Here is an 11,794-nt window from a genome sequence, read left to right as displayed (position 1 = left end):
AATTTTGTTGTAACTAAGAGACATGGAGCATACGCAAATTTCTAGTATGTTGATACTGGTGTTGACTTGCAAAATATTAGGGTAATTGGAGCTAAACCAACCCCGCCCCTAACGTCCCTCTTCCTAGAACTACGTCTCCTTAAATCATAATTATTTTTTTTGTTCTATTATGTCCTAGATTAAAATTCATCGACAAATTTCAAATTTTATTAAAAAATCTCTTTTTGTTAAAGATTTATAACCATGCAAAGCTTAAAATTCACTCAATTACCCCCTGAAAATACTTTAAATGGTCCTAACTTTTAAACGAAAAATTTTTTTAATGTAATTTGAAATCTGTCTATGAGTTTTGATCTAGTTAAACATAAAACAAAAAAAAATTTTAAAGGGTTTATAGGAACCATAGCCAAGGGGAGGGCTATTAGGGTCGAGTAGGGTTTGCTACAATCACTTATTACTGTAAAAAAAAAATTTTTGTCTTGATGGTCGGATTATGATTGATATTTTACATTTCAGAATCATACTAAACGTTTGTTTATAGGAGGTTCAATATTTTACTTTTTACAAACTACATTCCTGCAAATAGAAAGCTACTTTAAAAGTGCTTATAGTTGTATGCAACAACAGTGTTTTTTAGCGCCTTACATGGTTTGGGTTGTGCTTTCCAACTTTTCTTATTCGCCAAAACTGATTGAAATTCTGAAGAATGGATCCGAGAGCTTGTTCCGTCCGGTAACCTAAGCCTATAGAACATAAGAAGTACAAAAAGAAATGCAAATTTATTTAGGGTCATTCCATGCCAAGTGGTGCAAAGGTCCCTTATGGACCATCTCAGATTTTATTGAAATTTTTTGATTTTGTACATATATATGTTAAAAGCATGTTTTGAAAATTTTAGATCAATATCTAATATGGTTCTTGAGAAAACGCTATTTAAGTAGTGGGCTATTTTGCATAAAATTTCACTCTACAAGAAAAAAGGGTTTTTTCATCATTTTTAACAGCCAATAACTTTTGAACAAGTTAGTTTTATACTTCAATTATTATAAGATAGCAAGTGTGCTGTGGATACTTTGAAAAAAGAAAAAAATATTATTTCTGGCATCTTAACTTTTTCCATAATGGCGGGCTAAAGTTGATTTTTTTGTTTTAAGAATAAGTTTTTTTGTGATTTTAAAGACCTTAATCTTAAAAACTAGTTACAAAGTTAATACAAATCAAATTGCCTGCTGATCTACATGTGGTGCATAAACATTTTTAAAAAAATCAGTTGATTAAAGAGCTGCATTCAAAAGTTATAGGTCTCCAAAATGAGTCAGATCGAGATTTTCGTAAAATTGATCTGTGATGCAAAGCATCTGTTACCTAAGATGGCACTTTTTTTTTTTTATAAAATTTTTTATACGCATCAATTAAAGACTGTTAATTAATAAAAACCAAAAAAATTAATGGGCGCTTATTTATAACCCCCAAAAGGTAGTCTCTAAAAGTCAGGTAAATTTTCCATAAAAAATTATTACTTTTTAAAAGTTTAGTTATTGTTTCATTTAATTCTATATTACTAGTATGTCAATCTAAAAAGTACTAATAAAACCAAATAAATTGTTGTATTTTAGAGCTAATTAATAATAAGTAATATGCCTGAGCTTTCTACTTGCTGTATTGGTAAAGCATTAAATGAACAGTGCTATCTATCTAATAAAAGTAAACGCTACCAAGAACTGTCTAAACTAAACCAAGAGCTTATTTCTTTGAGAAGCAAAATAAATCCCATAGATTTTATTTGTAGCTATCACGAGAAAGTTTACTTGTCGAGGTATGAGAATGAACATCGTAGGTATTGTTGTAATCCATTGAACAAGCACGCAAAAAATGTGAAAAGTAAGTTTCAATATTTAATATCTTAATTTAATAAAAATACCTTAATAACACTAAATAAATAAAAAAAAAAATATTTAATAATTATTTCCGTTATTTTTTAGATTCTCTTAGAGTTATCAGTCTTTCATATGCCAAAGATTTTGGTTTAATACCTGGTCAAAAAATTTGCACTAGTTGCAGAAAAGTTCTGAATTGCAAACATAATACAAAAGAAAATGAACTCCAAGAAAAAGAAATTTATGTTGACAACCATACATTAAAAGAAGATCTTAATTCAAGTATTGCAAGTTTTGGATGCTCACCTCTAAAACTTGTTTCAAAAAAAGATAGAGTTGCATATGGAAAGCGTAAAATTGATAGCATAAGAGCTCATACACAAAAGGCTGTTGCCAATGTGCTAGGTATAGAAATAGCTGCACTTTGTGAAATTGAATCACCCTCAAAAAAATGTTTGAAAAAAACAAACACAGATTTAGACAATATTATGACTAAAATTAAGTCAAAATTTGAAAAAACATTGTCAAATTCTGAAAAAATCACACTTCTTACACTCACTCCAGACAGTTGGTCAATAGAGAAAACTCAGAAGTTTTTTTTTACTTCAAAAAGATCTGTAGTACAAGCCAGAAAATTAAGTAAAAAAAATGGAATACTATCAAAACCTTCTCCAAAATCGGGTAGAAAACTAAGCGAAGATGTAATTACAGAGGTTGTTCATTTCTACGAATGCGATGAATATTCAAGGGTTTGTCCAGGAAAAAAAGAGTTTGTTTCAGTTAAAGTAGATAGTAAAAAGCAACATATCCAAAAGCGCTTTCTACTAGTCAATATGAAAGAGCTACATATTGAGTTTAAAAAGAAATATAATTATCTTAAAGTTGGATTTTCAAAATTTTGTGAGCTAAGGCTCAAGTGGTGCATTCCTGTGGGTGGTGCTTCTGGTCTGCATGCAGTTTGTGTTTGCCAGTACCATCAAAATGTAAAGCTCCTTGTACAGAAAATTCCTGGAATTTCTGATTACAAAATCTTATTAAAATTAATGGTTTGTAGCATTGAAAATAGAGATTGTATGCTGCATAGCTGCGATAAATGTCCTGCTAAAAAGGTTTTGTTAGACTACATTGACACTTTGTTTACAGAAAAAGAAATTAGTGAAGTTAACTTTTATCAATGGCAAAAATCAAATTACCAATGTACTTTAGTACCAGCAACTCTACCTTTAGATGAATTTATTGAAATGGTTTATGAACAGTTAGATAGTTTACGAGTGCATCATTTTATATCAAAAAGTCAAGCCACTTACTACCAACATTTGAAAACTAATTTAAAAGAAAATCAAGCTTTGGTTCTTCTTGACTTTGCAGAAAACTATAGTTTTCTAATACAGGATGCAGTGCAAGGTTTTCACTGGAATAACAGCCAAGCAACTGTGCACCCCTTTGTTGCGTATTTTATAAAAGATGGAAAACTTGATAGTCAAAGTTATTGTGTTATATCAGATCATCTGAAACATGGAACAGATGCTGTTCATTGCTTTATCGGTAATGTTATTGATAAACTTAAACAATTACAAACATTTGAACACATTATCTATTTTAGTGATGGAGCTGCATCACAATATAAAAATTACAAAAATCTTATCAACTTATGCTACCATAAACACGATTTTGACATGACTGCAGAGTGGCACTTTTTTGCAACATCGCATGGTAAAAGCCCTTGTGATGGTGTTGGTGGAACAGTGAAACGTCTTGTTGCACGAGCCAGTCTACAATCACTAAACGATCCTATTGACACACCAAGCAAAATGTACAGCTGGTGTGTTTAACACGTCAAAGGAATATCTTTTTTTTTTGTTGACAAAGTTTCAATAGAAACACATACTACAAACTTCAATTTGGAAGAGAGATATCGTTCTTGTTCGACAATACCTGGGACACGAAACCACCACAGTTTTATCCCAATGTCACTTACCTCAATAAAAATAAGAAGAGTCTCATTTGATATTATTTGCACTAATGTGGATTTTTCTACTTGCAGAATTTAGAATTCAGTAGATTTTATAGTATTGACTTAAAAGAAATTAATGAGATTATTTTATTATTTGAGAAATTTAACTTTTTGTAAATTTTATTATTTTTGTTTATTTTCTTAAAAACATTTTGTTTGTTTTTCATTAAAAAAATTATTGTATTATAAAGAGGGGAGGGGACAGAGGGGAGGGGACTTTATCTATTGGGATTTAAAAGTTCTTTATCTAAAGGGATTAAAAGGCTTTAAGCATTGATATTTTTTAATTGATATTTCATAATAAATAACATTATATAATTCAATGCATTTATTTATTATGTCAATTTCAGAATTTTATGGAAAATTTACCTGACTTTTAGAGACTACCTTTTGGGGGTTATAAATAAGCGCCCATTAATTTTTTTGGTTTTTATTAATTAACAGTCTTTAATTGATGCGTATAAAAAATTTTATAAAAAAAAAAAAGTGCCATCTTAGGTAACAGATGCTTTGCATCACAGATCAATTTTACGAAAACCTCGATCTGACTCATTTTGGAGACCTATAACTTTTGAATGCAGCTCTTTGATCAACTGATTTTTTTAAAAATGTTTATGCACCACATGTAGATCAGCAGGCAATTTGATTTGTATTAACTTTGTAACTAGTTTTTAAGATTAAGGTCTTTAAAATCACAAAAAAACTTATTCTTAAAACAAAAAAATCAACTTTAGCCCGCCATTATGGAAAAAGTTAAGATGCCAGAAATAATATTTTTTTCTTTTTTCAAAGTATCCACAGCACACTTGCTATCTTATAATAATTGAAGTATAAAACTAACTTGTTCAAAAGTTATTGGCTGTTAAAAATGATGAAAAAACCCTTTTTTCTTGTAGAGTGAAATTTTATGCAAAATAGCCCACTACTTAAATAGCGTTTTCTCAAGAACCATATTAGATATTGATCTAAAATTTTCAAAACATGCTTTTAACATATATATGTACAAAATCAAAAAATTTCAATAAAATCTGAGATGGTCCATGAGGGACCTCATTAAAATTTGCACCACTTGGCATGGAATGACCCAATAATTAGAAGTCTCTAAACATTACTCTTCTAACCAAAGCAAAGAAGTTTTTTTTTTATGTGTTAAGTAATTTTTTTTTTTTTTTTTTTTGATAATATATATTTTGATTTTGATAATATGTTAGAGAAAAAGTACGCAAGGAAGTCACGTGATGCTTTGGAAAAAACGTTCCTTTTTTTCTTCTTTTAATAGTCTTTTTTTTTCTTTTCTCTTTTAGCCACAAAAAATTTAAAAGCCAATAAATATGCGCAGTATTTTTCTATGCTTAAAAAAGCCTTAACCCAATTTTAATTTTGCACCTCATTCACCTCCATCACTCCACATTTTAATAACCAATCTATTATCGCGCCATTATACTTTATTATCAACGTTGTTTAAACACCTAAAATGTTATGACGTCATTGAAAAATACAAAAACGTTTTTTCCGTAGCTTTTTGGTTAAATTTATGAAAATCGTTTAAAAATAAAATTTGAAATTCTTTTTATTTAAACATATTTATTCGAAGTCACTTTTCCACTATTTCTTATCATTTGTTTATTCACAATCTACTTCTGTGGACCGTAAGGAGAAAATCAAAAAAGCTGTTGAAAGTTTTGGTCATCCTCTGACAGAAATAAAAGTAATAACAACAAATTAAAATTCGTAATTACTTGTTATTGATGGAAAAAAACAAATGTCATTGTTTAAAATATAATAGCTAACCAGCTGAATTCACCAACTGAACAAACACTTCAAAATGAAGTTTACAAATCGATTTCTTAAGGATCCTCCTTAGCGGCAAATAATCTGTTTCGTTTAGAATACCTCGTTCTCACAACTGAGTTTCATCTCAATGCAAAAGAGTGTATTTACTTAAAACATTTTTTACTAAAAATTCTTCCTACTTGTTTGTTTCTTCTTTTCAGTGTTTTCTATTTAGCATTAAGGTTAAAGTCTGAGTTGAAAGTTCTTTAACGTATTAGTTTATATCAGTTCAAGAAAAACTGTAGAAAAAAACACTGGTTTTGTCGATTAACAAGTTGTTTCCATAACGATCGCCGAAAAGAATATTTTGAAGTAAAGAAAACCGAGATACTAGAGCACAAAATTAACCAGTATGTCATTGATTCTAGGTCATCTATTTTTGTTCTACTTGTTTCATTTGTTACCTGATTCTTTAAAAAATTTAGCTTCATAGTTAAATCTGGAAAAAGAAAGGAAAAAATGATTTTGCAGAAGTGAATAAGTAACGCAGAATAAAGCTAGAGTGCATAAATAATAACAAGTTTTATAACTGAATATCAGAATTCCAATCAAACTTTATACAAAAAAATTAATATTAGAAAACAGTCTCAGAAAAAGCAGTTTAACTGTGGGCTGCAAAATCCGTTCAATAATCAAAGATTATGTTCCGTTACTCTACTCATCTTACTGGACACTAGCATTCCCAAAAAACTTGGCAACTTTTTTCCGATTGGAGATTAGGTATATTTACTCGTGCCCATTCCCTTGCAAACTATCCAACTTCTGAAAAAAGATCAAGATATCAGCGAAGAGTTTTAAACCAGCATAAAATTATCATAAGTTACATAATCATAATATTTATTTTTAATTTTTAACTAAACATTTGATAAATTCAGTAAGTTCTATTAACAAACATAGAAAAGAAAATTTTTAAAAATTTCCATAACTGCTAATTAATTACGAATGTATATTTGTTTGACATTTTACGATCCTCAAAAAATCAATTAATGAATTCTATCCTTTCATACTTAAGAAGCTGGAAGCTATAGAGCTACGTCTTGATATCAAAGAAGAAAAATCAAGTCTTATCTAGCAACAAACTCCGATGCTTTAAAAAGCGCTGATGTACTGTTTGCGGGATTAAAATCAACAAGGACTAGTTTTGAGTTGCTACGTGATGAAATAGACGAGTTGCATAAATTAACAGTAGCCTTTTCTAAGATCAATTATGAAGGCAAATCTGTTTTTTATAATAGTGGCAATAATACTTGTTATCCGTTTTTCTCTGTTTTTGTACCAAGTAGAAAAGCAGGTAACTCCTGAGACAACCAAACTCCAATATGAGCAGGAAGTAATAGATAACAACAAAGAAGGAGAACTTTTTGAAGCAAAACCCCCCTAGAAAACCGATCAATAAATTAACAACGCATAAAAACAAGGAGTAAAAATGCTAAACAAAAACGAATCAACAATAAATAACAAGAAGGAGAGACAAAATATGAAGAAGAGTCCCGTAAACTCGGTACGCGCTAAAAGCTTAAGTAAAAAAACCATCTTATTTTCTTATTCAATAAAAAATTCTTGGATCATCCTGTATGTAGGTATCTGCGTACTGGGCTGTATAAATCCCGTTTATGCTCACTGGTTTAAAGTAGGAGACATTAAGAATAATCTTAAAACCCCGATATATACGTTAGTTAAAGATAATTCGGGTTTTGTAGCTTTTGCGGTAGGTGGTGCTACTACCTTTTTAGTAAGAGGTCAGGATATGTATCAAAAAGGCAATGCTTTCGGTGTCGGTACCCTAGGCACCGCTGCTGCGGTAAAGCTTGCGCAAACTATTCTACATTTAGGTTAAAGAGATGCAGACGAGAATGTGGTCGCCTCATCGGGCGGAAGTAAAAATCTACGGTATGGATTTACTTGCCGTTATTTGCGGACTTATAGGATGCGTGGTTGCAATGATATTTTTGGGAGTTATGTGGAGTGTCGGCGGAGCAATCTCCGGGTATTTTGTCGGTGATTTTTTATCTAAAGCCCTAAATGACGGCAAGGCTCAGCGCTTGATACATTGGTATTTTCAAAGGTTTTCAAAATCACCGATGCCTAGTTTCTCAGTAAAGAACTTTTTCAAAAAGTAGGTAAAATGGAAGAAGACGTTCGAAGTAAATTACAAAATATCGCTATAATGCGCCAGCGCAACTTCTTTGTGGGAATTATGACGCTTGCGGTAATAGGTAATTTTCTACTGGTGATCAAGCTATCTAGTACCGCCTAGAAAGTAATCATGGTACCGGGTATTGCCAGAGATTTAGCAGTAGAAGGCTCTTGAGTATTACACAGTTATTTAGAAGAAACGGCTCAACTTTTTGCCTCCCACCTACTTGATTTAACTCCCGACACTATTACTTTTTAGAAGAATATCATCTTAAAACAAGCTTCAAATAAATCCAATAAAAGCCTTAAATCTTTACAAGACTATTTTGCCGTTAAGGAAAAAGAGCATAAGAAATTCGGCCTATCGACATTCTTTTCTCTAAAAGAAATGCAGGTAGCTACTAAGAACTTGCAGGTGCTGATGGAAGAAGTACTGACTAGTACTTTCGGCAAGCGGGGCTTTGAGCAAGACAGAGTCAAATACCTCTTATCATTTGATTATACGGGCGGTCACTTAAAATTACATGAACATGCCAAAGTAGAGCCGAAAACTAACGAGCGGGAAAAAGATAAATCGGGAAGAAAATAAACGAGGAAGAGGATACGTGAGTATGTGCAAGACAAATAACGCAATATTAAAACGGATAGTTTGCTATTTTCTTCTCTTTTATAGCTGCACGCCTTGGGGTGAAACTTATAAGGCGCAAGGCGATGAATGAACGCTTGCGGGTTAAAATATCTAAATTGGGCTTAAACCGAATATCTAATCCGCCTTGTAAGATAACGCAAGTAACCTGGGACGATGGTAAGTTGTGCTTAAAGTATGATGAAGACGGTAGCAACATCTATTTTATGTCGCTTATAGCAAAAGGTGAGAGGTTAGAGATCAGCATTAGAAACAACGCGGGACTAGTTCAAGATTTGGAGTTACTAGTATCCGATACCCGTGGTAAATCGGTTATTATAGACGATAAAGTAAATAAAAGACTAGAGGATACTGAGAAAAAGATATTGCCCGGATGCTAATAGCGATAAAGGATAATATGCGAGCTAAATTTTACGTTCGTGAAATAAAACAAGTGGCGAGCGATATCGGCGTCTTAAAGGTTGAACAGCACAAAACCTATAAATATAAAAACCTACTCAGCGGTGTTTTTGAGATTACCAATCCGTGTAAAGAGAAGATTACCTTTGACATATCGATATTTGTGGACGGCTTTGATAATTTAAAAAGCTTTTATACTGCAATAGAGGAAGTCGAAAGCCGAAAGGAATAATTAAATTACTTGTAGTACAAAAAATAGCAGAAAAGTACTTATAAACGATTTTAAGAAATATTTTAAAGACATGAGCTTTAGAAACTTATCATCAAGTTGATAAAATACAGACTGATATTTTAGGTTTCAATTATCCATCGACATTGCGTACAAAAAATAGCATAGCTGTCTGTGAAAATTATTAAAGAGAGAAGTGTAAAGTCATAGTAATCAATTATTCTTGATATTTGTTTTCCAAAAATCTGATTAGGGTTATTTTATTGGTAATGTATATTTTTATTTGTATACGTAAAAATATTTTTTTTTAATATAACTTTTATTGGAAGTTCATGATCTGATGTAAGATAAAAGGTATGAAGATGATAGATATTGTAAAAGTATGTTGGAGAAATCCTTAACAGATGAAGGTAGCAATTATATGAAAATTTGTTTAAAAGAGTGTAATTTTATGATTTTTTTACAGCTCTAAGTCATAGAATGTTAGGTTTTTTATATGAATAAATTTTGAAATGTCATGTAAGTTTTTCTTAATTAAACTTGGCATTAAAGAAGAATGAGGCTGGCAAAACTAATTGTTTTCTAAGTGTGAACGTATGCATGTGTTAGTATTAGAATCACTGATCTCAAAATGTAACTGGACAGCGTATTCTATTGTTTGTTTTTTTTTCAAAAAAAATTGAAGCCAAAATCGGCCTCCCAAGATGACAGCGATCAGAGCTCTTAGCGGTGCGTTAACTACAGGCAACTCGGGGGTATGAGAAGTTAAATCATTTTATTGCTTTAAACTTTTTAAAAATAAATTTTTAAAAAGTTTAAAGCAATAAAATGATTTAACCTCTCATACCCCCGAGTTGCCTGTAGTTAACGTACAGAAAAATGTTTTAAAAGTTCAATTAAAACGATATTTTATAATAAAAAGAATGCCGATAACTTTAGTTCAGTATTTAACCAATCAAAATAAATAGACACCAAAGGTTATACTTTGAATCCTAGTGATTATAAGCTTTTCGTTTTTCAAAGATTCAAATTTTGCGTGTTTGCAAATAAGGTCAGTTTTTAATCTTTGTTTTTCAGAAATATATTATTTTTTGGCAGTTCAAAAAATGATTAATTTGTTTAATAACATATTTAATGTGATTTTATATATCTTTTACATTAATTTTTCATCAAAGGAATTTTTAAATATAATTTAAACCTTCTTTGCTTTAAAGCAGCGTTAGGCATATCCGCTTAAAAAGTCAAACCGTAAAGTTTTGTTTGAAAACGGCGTTTTGTTGACTTCAGGCAACTTTGCGCATTAACGGATAGTCTATTATATGAAATTTATCTAATAAACGACATTATTATAGGTATTACTTTTTATTTACTTAGATGGATACTTATAAATTTTATGGTCTAAAACCAAAATCAGTTCTTCTCAGGCCGATTTTAAATCCTGCAATATCAGAGGAAAGTTATTTAACTACCGAAAGTGATGAATCAGTTAAACTAAACGATAATAAATTAGATTGCGAACTTACTGAATCGGAATCTTATTTATTATCTAATATATAATATATTATCATAATTCATTTTATATTTTGCTAATTCTAATCAAGTGGGCTTAGCAATTATAAAATGAGAAATAAATGATTTAAAAAAAAAAAAGCAGAAGTTAGAAATGTATCCTTCGGGTCGCCACTTTCTCTTAGAGTTTCACAGCAATGAAAGAAGTTATATATTTTACATGAAGACTTCTAAAGAATCTATTTCACAAATACACAAGCTCTTTTCTTCAACTCAAATTTGAAGGAAAATTTAAAAACAGAAAAAAAGATAACATAAATGAGATGGCTAAACTAAATACAAAATTTTAATAAAAAAATTTGGAACAGAAATTTGATGACGAAATATAACAAAGATATGAGAAGAAAAATTTTTAAAATTAACTTATAGAAGATATTTGGAAAAGAATTTATAGAAAATGTTAATACAACAAATTTATGTAAAAATAATTTATAGAAGAAACGTTCATAAAGAATTTTGATCAAAAAGTAAAAATAGAAATTTACATGAGAAATTTAAATTATTAGTTTAAATTAGAATATTAAGTTAAAAGTATAAATTAGCAGTTTGAATTTTGTAAACTAAAAATTAAGTCAGAAATTTAACTAAGAAATTTAACTAAGAAATTTAAATCAGAAATTTAAATAAGAATTATAAATATTAAATCTAAAAGAGAAGTTTTAAGATAAAACTTGATAGAAAAAAATCAAAAGAGAAAATTTGTAGCGAACATTTAAAAGAGAAATTTCAATTAAAGATTTTAAGTTAAAATTTCAATTTGAAGTTTCAATTAAAAATTTAAATTAGAAATTTAATATACAAAATTTAGAAATTATGAATAGAATAATGGAGAGTTTCACAATGAAATAATGAATGAAATAATGAATAAGTTGTATACTATATGAAGACATCCTCAAAAAATATTCCACAAATACACAAGGGCTTAACTTCTATTCCAATCTGAAAGAAAAAATAAAAAATGAAATAAAAGAAAATAAAAAAACAACATAAAATGTGAGTCGCTAAATTAAATTTGAAAATTTAAAAAGAAGAATTTTTTAAATTTACATAAAAGAATTTATAGAGAAAGTTTAAAGAACAAACTTATATAA

The 11,794-nt window shown here is 29.7% G+C and overlaps 1 pseudogene across 1 annotated transcript; it reads left to right on the top strand.

Moving 5' to 3' along the window:
- The first annotated feature begins 787 nt into the window (after positions 1 to 787).
- On the top strand, positions 788 to 3,866 carry LOC149877852 (uncharacterized; annotated as a pseudogene). The gene is made up of 2 exons (XR_016447835.1): positions 788 to 1,881; positions 1,983 to 3,866. The product of XR_016447835.1 is annotated as an uncharacterized LOC149877852 (transcript).
- Positions 3,867 to 11,794: the final 7,928 nt, after the last annotated feature.

The sequence above is a fragment of the Hydra viridissima genome, unplaced genomic scaffold (assembly GCF_058129835.1).
Source record: "Hydra viridissima isolate aposymbiotic clone 2 unplaced genomic scaffold, HvirCarnegie_v1 scaffold_16, whole genome shotgun sequence".
Classification (NCBI taxonomy): domain Eukaryota; kingdom Metazoa; phylum Cnidaria; class Hydrozoa; order Anthoathecata; family Hydridae; genus Hydra; species Hydra viridissima.
This window is presented reverse-complemented; position numbering and strand designations above follow the sequence as displayed.